The sequence below is a fragment of the Heterodontus francisci genome, chromosome 10 (genome assembly GCF_036365525.1).
Source record: "Heterodontus francisci isolate sHetFra1 chromosome 10, sHetFra1.hap1, whole genome shotgun sequence".
Taxonomy (NCBI): domain Eukaryota; kingdom Metazoa; phylum Chordata; class Chondrichthyes; order Heterodontiformes; family Heterodontidae; genus Heterodontus; species Heterodontus francisci.
The window spans coordinates 37,677,348-37,694,096 of NC_090380.1; the positions used below are offsets into that span (position 1 = coordinate 37,677,348).

The 16,749-nt window shown below is 45.1% G+C and overlaps 1 protein-coding gene across 1 annotated transcript in view; it reads right to left on the reverse strand.

Annotated features, from left to right (window-relative positions):
* The window catches only part of rab9a (RAB9A, member RAS oncogene family), a 78,476-nt gene extending 61,962 nt beyond the window's left edge, over positions 1–16,514 (reverse strand). The window contains exon 1 of the mRNA XM_068040463.1: positions 16,420–16,514. The gene's annotated coding sequence lies outside the window, so the exon portion shown is untranslated. The remainder of the gene's footprint in view (positions 1–16,419) is intronic.
* Between the last annotated feature and the right edge of the window lie 235 nt (positions 16,515–16,749).

A 16,749-nucleotide genomic window follows, 5' to 3' on the forward strand; every position in this document is an offset into this window, starting at 1 on the left:
CTCTGCCAGCAGATCAGCTCTTGCAACCTCTCAATGGATCTCTTTCAGAATGTCTGTTCACTTGTGAACAAGGCCCTTGCCATCCATGAACGTTTTGTGCATGATTGCATTGACATCATGGCCTCAACAGAAACCTGGTTGAGGGGTGGTGATACCTTTCACCTTACAAAGCCTCCCTGCCTGAGTATGTCTTCCACAACTTGCCCTGCCAAGACTGTCGCAGTGATGGTGTGGCTCTTATCATCAGAACAAACCTTGGCCTGATCCCCTACCCCTCTGGCACTTTCTCATCCTTTGAGCATCTCACTTGTTCCACTCCACTCACCTCTCATTTAACATCTTTGCTCTCTACTGCCCTCCCAAATACAATAAAAATGTTTTCACCGAGATATCTTCAGAGCTTTCCTCCCTCAGTCTCTGCACCGAACAATTTCTCATCCTCCTTGATTTTAACTCATCACACTCTCTCTCACCTCTGAGTTAACTGCCATCTTATCCTCCCTAAATCTTTCCCTCCATGTAACCTCCCCAACGCATATTCATGACCATCCCCTTGACCTTGCCATCTCAAGTGGTCTTGCAAGTCCCATTGTAGCAATCACAGATTATGCCATCTTTGATCACTTCCTTGTATCACTCTCAACGCGCATTTCACTTCCACTCTGCAACCCTTCTATATCTTCCCTTGGAAAAAATCTATTCCCCAATCTACTTACAACTGCACTTTCAAAACCCCAGCTGCCTAGCTTTGGCCCTCTGTTTGCCACAACATTTCTGCAGCTACTGATTTTCTCAACCATACCCTCACCTCCACCTTTGATGCCCTAGTCACCAAGAAAAACATTACTCCTGTCTCACCCTGGCAAATCCCATGATACGGCCCTCATCTGTGCTCCCTTAAGTCCAACTGGTTTAGCCATCCACCGCCAGATCTGGCTGGACCATATAAAACACTATCGGGTCCTGCTCGCCTTGCTCAAAAGAGTTCCCCTACCTTAGCCCTGAACTCACATTTTTCTCTAGTTTCTTTCCTATCTATCCTCATGACCTCTCCGAGCTCATCTTGTCCATGCTCCCTTGATCCTATTTTCACTACACTGCTGACCACACAACTTCCCCTCCTGGTTCCCATGTTAACTGATATTGTTCACAGTTCTCTCTCCTCAGGTATTGTCCCTTTTTCCGTTAAACCAGTCTCATCACCCCTCTCCTCAAAAAAACAATCTTTGACCCCACCGCCCTTGCTAACTACCACCCCGCCTCCAACCTCCCTTTCCTCTCCAAAGTCCTTTGATGTCTTGTCACTTCCCAAATCCGTACCCTTCTTTCCTAGAACTTCATATTTGAATCCTTCCAATCAGGTTTCCACCCCTGCCACAGTGCTGAAACGGCTGTTATCAAAGTCACAAGTGACATCCTATGTGACTGTGACAAAGGTAAACTTTCTCTCCACATCCTTTGCAACCCATCTGAAGCCTTTGGCACAGTTAATCGCACCATCCTCCTACAACACCTCTCCACTGTCGTCCCATTGGGTGGGACTGCTCTCACCTGGTTCCATTCTTACCTCTCTAAGGATATCCAGAGTATCACTTGCAATGGCTTTTCTTCCCTCTCCCACTTAATTAACATTGGTGTCCCCTAAGGACCTATCCTTGACCCCCTACTATGCCTCATCTACATGCTGCCCCTCAGCAACATCATCTGAAAGCAGAGTGTTAGTTTTCACATTTAAGCTGATGACACCCAGCTCTACTTCACCTCTCTCAACTCCTGCATTGTTGCTAAATTATCAGATTACTTATTCGACATCCAGTACTGGATGAGCAGAAATTTCCTCCAATTAAATATTGGGAAGACTGAATCCATTGGCTGGAATTTAACATTGGGTGGGAGGCCCCACCCACCAGCTGAAAAGTTGGGGGCGAGCCTGCTTCCACCAGGCCTGGGGAGTCAGGCTGGGATTTTTCACACCCCAGGCCCTTAATTGGCCTTGGGCGGGACTTCTACTTCCTTGAGGCAGGACTTCCCGCCTAATGGAGGTGCTAACCAATCAGCAAGCTGGTAGCTCTTAGTCCCAGCAGCGCCACTGGTAGCTGTAGCCACTGCTGGGATTGCACCTGGCCATCGTAAGCAAGGTGAAGGGCTGCTCCAGAATGAAAGTAAGTTTTTGGGGCCTCACCAGAGACAATCGGCCGGGTACCGGCAAGGCAAGCAGTATTGATTGGGGGTGGGTGGGGGAGTGTTGTGCGGTGGGGGTGGTTGGGGCTTCGGGTGCGGCCCTCCATGGGGCACAGGGTGCCCAATCAGGAGGGCCCCACCAGCCTGCAAGAAGGCCGCCAATGTTTACCTGGCAGCGTTCTTGGGGCCTTTGCAATCTGCCTGGCCAGGGTAAAATACCTGCAGCGGCAGAGGAGGACCTTAAGTGACAGTTAATTGGCCACTTAAGGGCCCTGATAGTCCTGGGGCAGGCGGGCCGTTTCTCACCGCAACCACTGGGTGTAAAATTGCAGCAGTAGTGAGAGGGGGTCGGGAATGGCTCCCCCACCTCCCACAGAATTTCCGTCCCCCCTGCCGTCACCAGCCTGCTTGTTGGAGGCCTGTAAAATTCTGGCTAGTGTTTTTGGTTCCCATTCTAAACTCTATTCCTTAGCCACTGGCTCCCATCCCTCTCCCTGGCAACAGTCTGAGACTAAACCAGTCTGTTCAAAACCTTGATACCACATTTGATCCCGGAATCAGCTTCCAACCACATATTTGCACCGTTACTAAGACTGCCTATTTCCACTACCATAATATCACCCGATTTTGCCCTTGTCTCAGCTCATCTGCTGCTGAAACCCTCATTCATACGTTGTTACCTCTGGATTTGACTATTCCAACGCACTCCTGGCTGTTCTCGCACATTCTACCATCCGTAAACTTGAGGTCATCCAAAACTCTGTTGCCTGTGTCTTAACTCGCACAAGTCCCGTTCATCATCACCCCTGTGCTCGCGACGTATATTGGTTCCCAGTCATGTTGATTTTAACATTCTCACCCTTGTTTTCAAATCCCTCTATGGCCTCGCCCCTCCCTATCTGCTCCAGCTCCACAGCCTGCTGAGATATCTGCATTCATCTAACTCTGGCCTCTTGAGCATCCCCAATTTTAATTGCTCCACTATTGGTGCCTAGGCCCTAAGTTCTGGAATATCCTCCCTACATCTTTCTGCCTCACATTCCTCCTTTCAGACACTCCTTAAAACCTACCTCTCTGACCAAGTTTTTGGGTCATCTGAGCTAATATTTCCTTATGTGGCTCGGTGTTACATTTTGTTTTATAATGCTTCTGTGAAGTGCCTTGGGAAATTTTATTACATTAAAGGCATTATATAAAGATAAGCTGTTGTTGCTATATAAATATAAGTTGTTGTTGTTGTTCTACCCTTAAAAGAGAAAGATTTGCATTTATATAGTGCCTTTCACAAAGAAAGGATGTTCCAAAGCGCTTTACAGCCAATGAAGTACTTTTGAAGTGTAGTCTCTGTTGTAATGTAGGAAACACAGCAGCTAATTTGCACAAAATAAGCTCCCACAAACAACAATATGACAATGACCAGATAATTTGTTTTTGTTATTTTGATTGAGAGATAAATATTGGTCCCTGAAAGTGGCAACACAGGTAGACAGGGTGGTGAAGAAGGCGTTTGGCATGCTTGCCTTCATCGGCCGAGGTATTGAGTACAAGAGTTGGGACGTCATGTTACAGTTGTACATAACGTTGGCTTGGCCGCATTTGGAGTACTGTGTGCAGTTCTGGTCGCCGCACTCCAGGAAAGATGTGATTAAGCTAGAGAGGGTGCAGAAAAGATTCACAAGGATGTTGCCTGGTTTGGAGTGCTTGAGTTATAAAGAGAGATTGGATAGGCTGGGTCTGTTTTACCTGGAGCAAAGGAGGCTGAGAGGGGACATGATAGAGGTATATAAAATTATGAGAGGCATAGATAGGGTAGATAGCCAGAGTCTGTTTCCCATGGTAGGGATGACTAAAACTAGAGGGCATAGATTTAATATGAAATGGAGGAGGTTTAAAGGGGATCAAAGGGGTAAATTTTCACACAAACATTAGTGGGCATCTGGAATGAGCTGCCAGAGGAGGTGGTGGAGGCAGGAACAGTAGCAACATTTAAGAGGCATCTGGACAGGTACTTGAATGAGCAAGGCATAGAGGGATATGGAATTAATGCAGGCAGGTGGGATTAGTATAGATAGGCATTATGGTCGGCATGATGGGCCGAAGGGCCTGTTTCTATGCTGTACGACTCTATGACTCTACCCATTTACGGGCATGATAAGTTTTAATTACTGGCAGTAAATTTCTCTGGCATTGAAAATTCCCAGTGTGGGGTCTCATTGCTTCAGATTTTAATTGTTAATGGAGATTATTGTTTAAATTACCATTTTTAAAAACTTTTTCTCTCTGTCTCTTGTCTCTCTCTTAATCCAATATTTCTTTCCCTCTCTTTATTTTTCTTTCTGTACACTTCCTCCTCAGCCCTTGTGCTGTTCACTTCAATCTGATTGGTTGCTTGCCCTGTTCACTCAAATCCCAAATGCCCACTGGAGGACACCATGCCATTTCCCTGTTGCACTTCCAGCAACTTGCAAAGCAAAATATTGTTGAAATTAAATGGGCAAGGGCAAGACTAACTAACAGCGGGTACTGTTCATTGACCTGCCGCAGCAATCTTTGAGCCATTATTACAGAGAAGTCAATTAGCAAAATTGACAAATATGCATTATGCATCCCTGCAAATCCCTGCAAATACCATGTTTCCATGTTTCTATATCATGGGAATCATCAATTCGAAGTGGCTTACTGTGTGTTTTATGCAGCATTTCTGGTTCCAAATTTACTGCCTGTGCTTACTGTGCCATCACTGCCTTGCAATAAAATATTATAAATTCTAGATTTTCCAAAGATTCAGAAGTTTTTGTGTGGTAAAGGACTTTCCTTAAGCAGATTTGTTCAACATGAAATAAAAGTTCTTTAGGTTTGCAGTTGAGAACCTGAGTATATCAATTACAAAATACTTCTTGTGGAACCAGACTTTTTAGCACAAGGCATAAAAATCACCACATTGATATTAGCAAAAGTCATTGTATGATTTCTAAAGTGCTATAAGTCATGGGTTCTAGAAATCAGGTGGGACATTTTAATATATACATTACCTGAACACGTAAAGTTTGCGGTCAGTCAAAAAAAAGTTGAGAGGAATGAATACTATAATTTATAACATGAATGAAGCCACGTAATGACTTTATATCTAAATTTTAAACTAAGGATTTGTTTTATTACAGGTAAAATATTATCATTTTCCCTTCAACAGCTTCCTGTCTGCTTTTTGCACATTTGAAAATGTTTAAGTCCCTCTGACATTGTTCATTGAAAGTTTTTGATCTACCAGATTAAAACATTTAGCTTTATATGAATACTGGGTACAATTATGGAAGCTATGGAGTAGATTGAAGGAGTACCTGCATAAGAAGAAATTAACAAATATCAGATGACATGAATTTAGGAATGACAGTTCTTAGTTTAGTTTTAGTTTAGTTTAGAGATACAGCACTGAAACAGGCCCTTCGGCCCACCGAGTCTGTGCCGACCATCAACCACCCATTTATACTAATCCTACACTAATCCCATATTCCTACCACATCCCCTCCTGTCCCTATATTTCCCTACCACCTACCTATACTAGGGGCAATTTATAATGGCCAATTAACCTATCAACCTGCAAGTCTTTGGCATGTGGGAGGAAACCGGAGCACCCGGAGGAAACCCACGCAGACACAGGAAGAACTTGCAAACTCCACACAGGCAGCACCCAGAATTGAACCTGGGTCGCTGGAGCTGTGAGGCTGCGGTGCTAACCACTGCGCTACTGTGACAAGTCTCCCTAATTCCTTTGAGGATGTTGCAAATAGAACAGGTACTGGAACTCTGTGAAATAGTTTACTTAGAGTTTGAGAAAACTTTTGCTAAACTTCCAATGATTGAACTAGAATCTATGGGAATGCAGATTAGAATGGGATTAGATAAAAAATTGAACAAAAAAGTAGGAAACAGAAAGCACTCATGAATGATGTGGTGTCAAAGTTGATGGGGGTGCGAGAGGGGTGATGGGGAAAGCATTGGAATGCTGAATGGAACAGTTCAGGAATCAGCACGTGGACTGTTTGTCAATGTACATAAATATTTTGTATGCAGAACCAATTGTAAACTTCTTAATTTTGCATAGGGCATTAAATAGGATTAGAGAATGCAGTTCAGTTTTACAGAAGGAATTAAAGCTGTTATGCAATTGGGCGAACAAATAGTGAATTAAGTTTAATATTGAATATTGTACAATGTAAAAGAATAAAAAATATAGGTGTACAATAGAGATGGTATTAACGTAGGGAGTCTTTGAAAGTTGCTCCTTTATCTCAAGGGAGTTGGATTACAAAGTGGGGGAAGCTATGTTTCAGTTGTATAGAGTCTTGGTCAGACCACATCTGGAATTCTGTGTTCAGTTCTGGGGACCACACATCAGGAAGTATATATTGGCCTTGGAGAGGGTGCAGCATAGAATCACCTGAATGGTACCTGACCTTAGAGAGTTAACCTATGAGGACAGGTTGCATAACCCTGGCTTGTATTCCCTTGAGTATAGAAGATTGAGGGGTGATCTGATCAAAATGCTTAAAATATTAAAAGGATTCAATAGGGATACAGAGAAACTATTTCCTCTGATGGAAGAATCAAGGATGAGGGGACATAATTTTAAAATTAGAACCAGGCCATTAAGGCGGGAAATCAGGAAGCACATTTTCATATAGAAATCTGGAATTCTCCCTCCCAAAACACTGTTGATACTGGGACAATTGGATCTTTCAAGTTAGAGATTGATAGATTTTTGTTGATTAAAGGTATCAAGATCTATGGATGGATAAATGAAATTGAGGTACAGATCAGCCAAGATCTAATTGGATAATGGACAAACATGAGGGTCTGAATGGTTGACTCCTGTTTATAATGTTACTATGTAAAGCCACCCGGGCGTAACAGTAGACTCACTCTTTTAATATCATGACTATATGGATTTGCAGCCAATTGAGACAAAGTAAAATAAAAGTTTAACATGATTTTATGATAGATAATTCAAGACACAATTTTCTCTGCATCAAAAATGATCTCATTTGCATCCTTTGAGCCAGAATGCAAGCTGATGAGTTAAGGTGTTGATGTCACAGTCAGGGTTAATATGCTCTACAATAATTTCACTTCTTGCATAAATGATAGTTAAAAAAATTCAAAATCTTACTGCATTAGCTAATTTACATTTACTAGTGGCACAGTAAATTAGCATTCCAACACACAATGCTACAGTGGCAGGACGATGGTTTGCATCTGCATTTCCCATAGATTTGCACTGAAATCTTGGGGTTGTGTTCCCATCGGCTACCAAATAAAGCCAAAGTCCTTCCCCAGTAAGTGAGGCAGGATCAGTTGGTGAGTCAATCAAGGTCACTGTTGCACATCTCTTCGTGCCTAGCTCAACATTAGGTGAGGTTTGCCAGTAGATTCATTAAAAATGGCAACAGTTTCTATAACAGAAACTTGGCTTAAAGGGAGGCAAGAATGGCAGCTCAACATCCCTGCATACAGAGTTTTCAGGTGTGATAGAGAGGGAGATAAAAAAGGAGGGGTGTAGCATTATTAGTTAAGGAATCAATAACAGCTTTGAGGAGGAATGAAATGCTAAATAAATAATCAAATGAGGCCATATGGGTGGAGCTCAGAAATAAAAAGGGGACAGCCACATTACTGGGAGTGTACTATAGACCCCCAAATAGTGAGAGGGAGATAGAAGAACAAATATGTAGGCAGATTTCTGAGTGCAAAAACCTTAGGGCAAAAATAGTTGGGGATTTCAACTACCCTATTATCAACTGGGAGACAAACAGTGTAAAGGGCACAGAGGGGACAAAATTCTTGAACTATGTTCAAGAGAATTTTTTTAGCTAGCACGTAACAAGCCCAACGAGAAGGGGTGCAATTCTAGATTTTGTCTTAAATAATGAAGCTGGGCAAGTGAAAGAAGTAACAGTGGGTGCCATTTTGGAGATAGTGAGCATAATACAATAAGTTTTAGCATAATTATGGTAAAGGACAAAGATAAAACAGGAACAAAGGTTCTAAACTGGGGGAAGGCAAATTTTACGAAACAGAGAAGTGACCTGGTGAAAGTGGAATGGATACAGCTACTTGAAGGAAAATCAATGGCAAACCAGTGGGAGGCATTCAAAAGCGAGATACTACTGGCACAGTGTAGGCCTGTCCCCACAAAGATTAAGGGTGGTACTGCCAAATCTAGAGCCCCCTGGTTATCTAAAAGCTTACAGTGTAAGTTAAAGCAAAAAAAGAAAGCTTATGACGATCATAAATATCTAAATACTTTAGAAAGCCTGGAAGAGTATAGAAAGTGCAGGGGTGAAGTAAAAAAGGAAATTAGAAAAGCAAAGAGAGGACATGAAAAATTATTGGCAGGTAAAATCAAGGAAAACCCAAAGATGTTTTTCTTTTCTTTTTTTTTCTTTTGGGCCTCCTTATCTCGAGAGACAATGGATACGCGCCTGGAGGTGGTCAGTGGTTTGTGAAGCAGCGCCTGGAGTGGCTATAAAGGCCAATTCTGGAGTGACAGGCTCTTCCACAGGTGCTGCAGAGAAATTTGTTTGTTGGGGCTGTTGCACAGTTGGCTCTCCCCTTGCGCCTCTGTCTTTTTTCCTGCCAACTACTAAGTCTCTTCGACTCGCCACAATTTAGCCCTGTCTTTATGGCTGCCCGCCAGCTCTGGCGAATGCTGGCAACTGACTCCCACGACTTGTGATCAATGTCACACGATTTCATGTCGCGTTTGCAGACGTCTTTATAACGGAGACATGGACGGCCGGTGGGTCTGATACCAGTGGCGAGCTCGCTGTACAATGTGTCTTTGGGGATCCTGCCATCTTCCATGCGGCTCACATGGCCAAGCCATCTCAAGCGCCGCTGACTCAGTAGTGTGTATAAGCTGGGGATGTTGGCCGCTTCAAGGACTTCTGTGTTGGAGATATAGTCCTGCCACCTGATGCCAAGTATTCTCCGAAGGCAGCGAAGATGGAATGAATTGAGACGTCGCTCTTGGCTGGCATACGTTGTCCAGGCCTCGCTGCCGTAGAGCAAGGTACTGAGGACACAGGCCTGATACACTCGGACTTTTGTGTTCCGTGTCAGTGCGCCATTTTCCCACACTCTCTTGGCCAGTCTGAACATAGCAGTGGAAGCCTTACCCATGCGCTTGTTGATTTCTGCATCTAGAGACAGGTTACTGGTGAAAACCCAAAGATGTTTTATCAGTACATTAAGAGCAAGAGGACAACTAAGGAAAGGATAGGGCCTATCAGAGATGTACAAGGGAACTTTTGCTTGGATGCAGAAGGTGTGGGCAAGGTTCTTAATTAGTTTTTTGTCCCTGTCTTCACAAAGGAGAGGGTTGATGTAGACATTGTGGTTAAAGAGGAAGAGTGTGAAATATTAGATACGATAAGCATAATGAGAGAGGAATTGCTTGAGGGTCTGACATGCCTGAAAGTGGATAAATCACCAGGCCCAGATGGATCGCATCCCAGGTTGTTAAAGGAAGCCAGGGAGGAAATAGAGAATGCACTGAAGATCATCTTCAAATCCTCACTAGTTACAGGCGAGGTACCAGATGATTGGAGGTCTGCGAATGTTGCACCATTGTTTAGAAAGGGTGCGAGGGACAAGCCAAATAATTGTAGGCCAGTCAGTCTGGCCTCGGTGGTGGGTAAATTGTTAAAATCTATTCTGAGGGATCGGATAAACTGTCACTTAGAAAGGCACGGATTAATCAGGGATAGTCAGCATGGCTTTTTTTTAGGGGAACATCATGTCTTACACTAACTTAGTTGAGTTTTTTGAGGAAGTTACAAGGAGGATTGATGAGGGTAGTGCAGTTGATGTAGTTTACATGGATCTTCGTAAGGCATTTGACAAGGTCCCACATGGCAGACTGGTCAGTAAAATGAAAGTCCACGGGATATATGGGAATGTGGCAGGTTGGAGCCAGAATTGGCTCAGGAACTGGAAACAAAGGGTAGTAGTCGACGGATGTTTTTGCAAATGGAAAGTTGTTTCCAGTGGCATTCCTCAGGGCTCAGTGTTGGGTCCCTTGCTGTTTGTGGTATAAATTAATGATTTGGATTTAAATGTGGGAGGTATGCTCATTTCCCGGCGGAGCAGCAGGAGAAGGTAGCGACTCTTCGTTGGGTGAGTGAAGGCATCAGGAGCTGTGTTTTAAAAGTAAGTACTTACTGTTTTACTTACTGTTTTCCTTGTCTTTGAGTTTCTTTTGGCGCCGGAGGAACCGGAAGCTGGTCGGCAGCGAGGACTCCTGGGTAGGTATTTTCCTTAAAGGTGCGGAGCTCCGTGGACTCGGCCTCATTTCCCGGCGGAGCAGCAGGAGAAGGTAGCGACTCTTCGTTGGGTGAGTGAAGGCATCAGGAGCTGTGTTTTAAAAGTAAGTACTTACTGTTTTACTTACTGTTTTCCTTGTCTTTGAGTTTCTTTTGGCGCCGGAGGAACCGGAAGCTGGTCGGCAGCGAGGACTCCTGGGTAGGTATTTTCCTTAAAGGTGCGGAGCTCCGTGGACTCGGCCTCATTTCCCGGCGGAGCAGCAGGAGAAGGTAGCGACTCTTCGTTGGGTGAGTGAAGGCATCAGGAGCTGTGTTTTAAAAGTAAGTACTTACTGTTTTACTTACTGTTTTCCTTGTCTTTGAGTTTCTTTTGGCGCCGGAGGAACCGGAAGCTGGTCGGCAGCGAGGACTCCTGGGTAGGTATTTTCCTTAAAGGTGCGGAGCTGAGTAAACCCGAGCCACTACACATGTAGTGTCTCCCACCCATCCTCCTCCTCTAACCTAATAATAAGACCCTTTTTACCCTCCTCCTCTAACCAAAAAGGACTGAGCAGGTAAGCTATTTACTGTTTTTGTTAATATCTATAGTTGTACTTAACTAAGGGGTAATTGAATAAAAGAAATGGCAGCCAGTGTAGTGTATTGCTCCTCCTGCAGAATGTTCGAGGTGAGGGGAACCTCCGGTGACCCTGCCGACTTCACCTGCTGGAAGTGCATCCGTCTCCAGCTCCTATCAGACCGTGTTAGGGAATTGGAGCTGGAGCTGGATGAACTGAGGATCATTCGGGAAGCTGAGGGGTTGATAGATAGAAGCTACACGGAGGTCGTTACTCCACAAATCAAAGGCAGTTGGGTAACAGTTAGAGGTGGGAAGAGGTCAGTGCAGGGATCTCCTGTGGTCGTTCCCCTCAACAACAAGTATACAGTTTTAGATACTGTTGGGGGGGACGGCCTATCGGGGGCAGGCTGCAGTGACCGGGCCTCTGGCACGGGGTCCTGCACTGTGGCTCAGAAGGGAAGGAGGGAGAATGGGAGAGCACTAGTCATCGGGGACTCGATGGTGAGGAGTACGGACAGGCGGTTCTGTGGGCGCAGGCGAGACGCACGGATGGTTTGTTGCCTCCCTGGTGCCAGGGTCCGTGATGTTTGTGATCGCGTCTTCAGGATCCTTAAAGGGGAGGGGGAGCAGCCAGAGGTCGTGGTGCACATTGGCACCAACGACGTAGGAAGGAAGGGTGGCACAGATGTTAGAAGTGAGTTTAGGGAGTTAGGCTGGAAGCTGAAAGCTCGGACGGACAGAGTTGTTATCTCTGGTTTGTTGCCGGCGCCACGTGATAGTGAGGCTAGGAATAGGGAGAGAGCACAGCTGAACACGTGGCTGCAGGAATGGTGTAGGAGGGAGGGCTTCCAGTTCTTGGATAATTGGACTGCATTCTGGGGAAGATGGGACCTGTTCAAACAGGACGGGCTGCATCTGAACCAGAGGGGCACCAATATCCTGGGAGGGAGGTTTGCTAGTACTGTTCGGGAGGGTTTAAACTAGTTTGGGAGGGGGATGGGAACCGGACTTGTAGTCCAGGGACCAGTGGGTCCACTCAGAAAGACAAAGAGTGTAGTGAGGTATTGGGGAAGGTAGCACTGTCACAGAGGACAGATGGGCACGGAGAAGGGTTAAAGTGCGTATACTTCAACGCAAGAAGCATCAGGAATAAGGTGAGTGAATTGAAGGCGTGGATGGGCACTTGGGACTACGATGTTGTGGCCATCACTGAAACGTGGATAGGTGAGGGGGAGGAATGGTTTTTGGAGGTACCTGGTTATAGATGTTTTCATAAGATTAGGAATGGTGGTAAAAGAGGTGGGGGGGTGGCATTGTTAGTTAGAAATAGTGTAACAACTGCTGAAAGAATTTTCGAGGAGGATCTGCCGACTGAGGCACTGTGGGTTGAGGTCAGGAACAGGAAAGGAGCAGTCACCTTGATGGGAGTTTTCTATAGGCCCCCCAATAGCAGCAGGGAGGTGGAAGAGCAGATTGGGAAACAGATTTTGGAAAGGAGCAGAAGTCACAGGGTAGTAATTATGGGGGATTTCAACTTCCCAAATATTGATTGGCAACTCTTTAGATCGAATAGTTTGGATGGGGTAGTGTTTGTGCAGTATGTCCAGGAAGCTTTTCTGACTCAGTATGTAGACTGCCCGACCAGAGGGGAGGCAATATTGGATTTGGTACTAGGTAATGAACCAGGGCAAGTGATAGAGCTGTTGGTGGGCGAGCACTTTGGAGATAGTGATCACAATTCTGTAGCATTCACTGTGGTAATGGAGAGGGATAGGTATGTGCAACAGGGCAAGGTTTACAATTGGGGGAAGGGTAGATATGATGCTGTCAGGCAGGAACTGAGGAGCATAAGTTGGGAGCATATGCTGGCAGGGAAGGGCACGGTCGAAATGTGGAACTTTTTCAAGGAGCAGATAGTAGGGGCCATTGATAAGCATGTCCCTGTCAGACAGGGAAGGGATGGTCATGTGAGGGAACCGTGGTTGACAAGAGAGGTTGAGAGTCTTGTTAGGAAGAAGAAGGATGCGTATATAAAGTTGAGGAAAAAGGGCACAGGCATAGCTCTGGAGGGATACAAGATGGCCAGGAAGGATCTGAAGAAAGGGATTAGGAGAGCTAAGAGAGGGCATGAAAAATGCTTGGCGGGTAGGATAAAAGAAAACCCCAAGGCCTTTTACGCGTATGTCAGAAATATGAGGATGACCAGGGGGACCATAGGTCCGGTCAAGGACAATAGCGGGAGACTGTGTGTTGAGCCGGAAGAGATAAGTGAGGTTTTGAATGAGTACTTCTCTTCGGTATTTACGAATGAGAAGGGGTGTATTACTGAAGAGGACGGTGCGAAACAGACTGGTAAGCTCGAGGAAGTGCTCGTTAGGAGGGAAGATGTGTTGGGGTTTTTGAATAACTTGAAGATAGACAAGTCTCCCGGGCCTGACGGGGTATATCCAAGGATGTTATGGGAAGCAAGGGATGAAATTGCAGAGCCGCTGGCAATGATCTTTTCATCTTCTCTGCTGACGGGGGTGGTACCAGGTGATTGGAGGGTGGCAAATGTTGTGCCCCTGTTCAAGAAAGGGAATAGGAACAACCCTGGGAATTACAGGCCAGTTAGTCTTACTTCGGTGGTAGGCAAGTTGATGGAAAAGGTGCTGAGGGATAGGATTTCTGAGCATCTGGAAAGACACTGCTTGATTCGGGACAGTCAGCACGGTTTTGTGAGGGGTAGGTCTTGCCTCACAAGCCTGATTGAATTCTTTGAGCAGGTGACCAAGCAAGTGGATGAGGGTAAACCAGTGGATGTGGTGTACATGGATTTTAGTAAGGCATTTGATAAGGTCCACCATGGTAGACTTATGGAGAAAGTCAGGAGGCATGGGATAGTGGGGAATGTGGCCAGTTGGATTAAGAATTGGCTAACTGATAGAAGGCAGAGAGTGGTCTTAGATGGTAAATACTCAGCCTGGAGCCCAGTTACCAGTGGCGTGCCGCAGGGATCAGTTCTGGGTCCTCTCCTGTTTGTGATTTTTATTAACGACTTGGATGAGGAAGTCGAAGGGTGGGTCAGTAAATTTGCAGATGATACAAAGGTTGGTGGAGTTGTGGATACCGAGGAGGGCTATTGTCGTCTGCAAAGGGACTTGGATAGGTTGCAGTGCTGGGCTGAAAAGTGGCAGATGGAGTTTAACCCTGAAAAGTGTGAGGTCGTCCATTTTGGAAGGACAAACATGAATGCAAAATACTGGGTTAACGGTAGGGTTCTTGGGCATGTGGAGGAGCAGAGAGACCTTGGGGTCTATGTGCATAGATCATTGAAAGTTGCAACTCAAGTGGATAGGGCTGTGAAGAAGGCATATGGGGTGTTAGCGTTCATTAGCAGAGGGATTGAATTTAAGAGCCGTGAGGTGATGATGCAGCTGTACAGGACCTTGGTAAGGCCTCATTTGGAGTACTGTGTGCAGTTCTGGTCGCCTCATTTTAGGAAGGATGTGGAAGCCTTGGAGAGGGTGCAGAGGAGATTTACCAGGATGCTGCCTGGAATGGAGAATAAGTCTTACGAGGAAAGGCTGAACATTCTAGGCCTCTTCTCATTAGAAAGGAGAAGGATGAGGGGTGACATGATAGAGGTTTATAAGATGATCAGGGGAATAGATAGGGTAGACAGTCAGAAACTTTTTCCCCGGGTGGAGCAAAGCGTTACAAGGGGTCATAAATTTAAGGTGAAGGGTGGGAGATATAAGGGGGATGTCAGGGGAAGGTTCTTTACCCAGAGAGTGGTCGAGGCATGGAATGCCTTGCCCGGGGAAGTTGTTGAGTCAGAAACTTTAGGGACTTTCAAAAGGCTTTTGGATAGGTATATGGATAAAGGAGAATGATGGGGTATAGATTAAATTGTCCTTGACAGAGGACAAAGGATCGGCACAACATTGTGGGCCGAAGGGCCTGTTCTGTGCTGTATGTTCTATGTTCTATGTTCTATGTATGATTGGGAAATTTGCTGATGACACAAAAATTGGCCGTGTAGTTAATAGTGAGGAGGAAAGTTGTGGACTCCAGAATGATATCAATGGCTTGGTTGAGTGGGCGGAGAAGTGGCAAATGGAATTCAATCCAGAGAATTGTGAGGTAATGCATTTGGGGAGGGCGAATAAAGAGAGGGAATGCATTTGGGGAGGCAAATAAAGAGAGGGAATGCACAATAAACGGGAGGATATTGAGAGGGGTAGAAGAAGTGAGAGACTTTGGAGTGCATGTCCACAGGTCCCTGAAGGTGTCAGGACAGGTAGATAGAGAGGTGAAGAAGGCATATGGAATGCTTTCCTTTATTGGCTGAGGTATACAGTACTAAAACAGGGATGTGATGCTGGAACTGTATAAAACGCCAGAGTATTGTGTGCAGTTCTGGTCACTACATTACTGAAAGGACATCATTGCTCTAGAGAGAGTACAGAGGAGATTTACAAGAATGTTGCCAGGGCTTGAAGGTTGCAGCTATGAAGAAAGATTGGATAGGCTAGGGTTGTTTTCCCTGGAACTAAGGAGGCTGAGGGGTGACTTGATTGAGGTGTACAAAATTATGAGGGGCCTAGATAGAGTGGACAGGAAGGACCTGTTTCCCCTTGTGGGGAGCTCAGTTACCAGGGGACACAGATTTAAGGTGATTGGTAGAAGGATTAGGGGGGACACGAGGGGAAACTTTTTCACCCAGAGGGCGGTGTGTGTCTGGAATTTGCTGCCAGGAATGATGGAGGAGGCAGATACCCTCAATTCTTTTAAAAGGTACCTGGATATATACTTGAGGTGCTGTAACCTGCAGGGCTATGGATCAGGTGATGGAAGGTGGGATTAGTTTTGGTGGCTAGTTTATTAGGCCAGTGCAGACATGATGGGCTGAATGGCCTCCTTCTGTGCTGTACTTTTTCAATGGTTCTATTATTTGCTTGGCTTCTTGGCTGGAAAATTGTTTGTAATACAGGCAAATCTAACATAAGGGAGAAAATGCATGAAATTATAACAACCTGATAACGTAGAATTACTTCAAAAAGATGTTTGCGACGATAAAGATTTTGAAATATCTTTGTTTAAGGTATAATGTTAGTTGCAAAATAAATCTGTGACTGGAAGGGAACACGTGCTGCAACTTGCTCAATGTCATATAAAGAAAGTTAAAACATGTTATATTCTTAACTTCGCAGTACAATTGGTTTGATACATCTCCATTTACTGGCATGGCTGATTTCAGTACATTTTCTTGACTCAGGCCTTCTGCTAGGCACGCTTCATCACTATTGCATTCACTCCTTACAAACTGCTCAAACCCTAAAAATCAGATAAAATGTTTTTGTTGATTGTACCTACCTGTGCATTTCTACTCCAATGTCCAAAGGGATCTATATTTTGTTTCCTGTGAGGGACTATGACTGTCTTTAAGTTGCATACAACATTGGAGATGATGCTATCTCTGTGGCTGCTGCTCTCTGCTACACTAACACAGCTGGGTTGGGTGCTGCAGAGAGAAAAAAAAGCAGAGTCTCATGTGACTTCAGTCACTGATAGAGCTCGACTCATTCTTTCACATCCCCATCTTCAGTACACACTACATTAATCACACAACGGAACCTTGTTTAACTACTAATCATTGACGTATTACTTATACCACAAGCCACCAGCGTGACACTGCATGCTGCC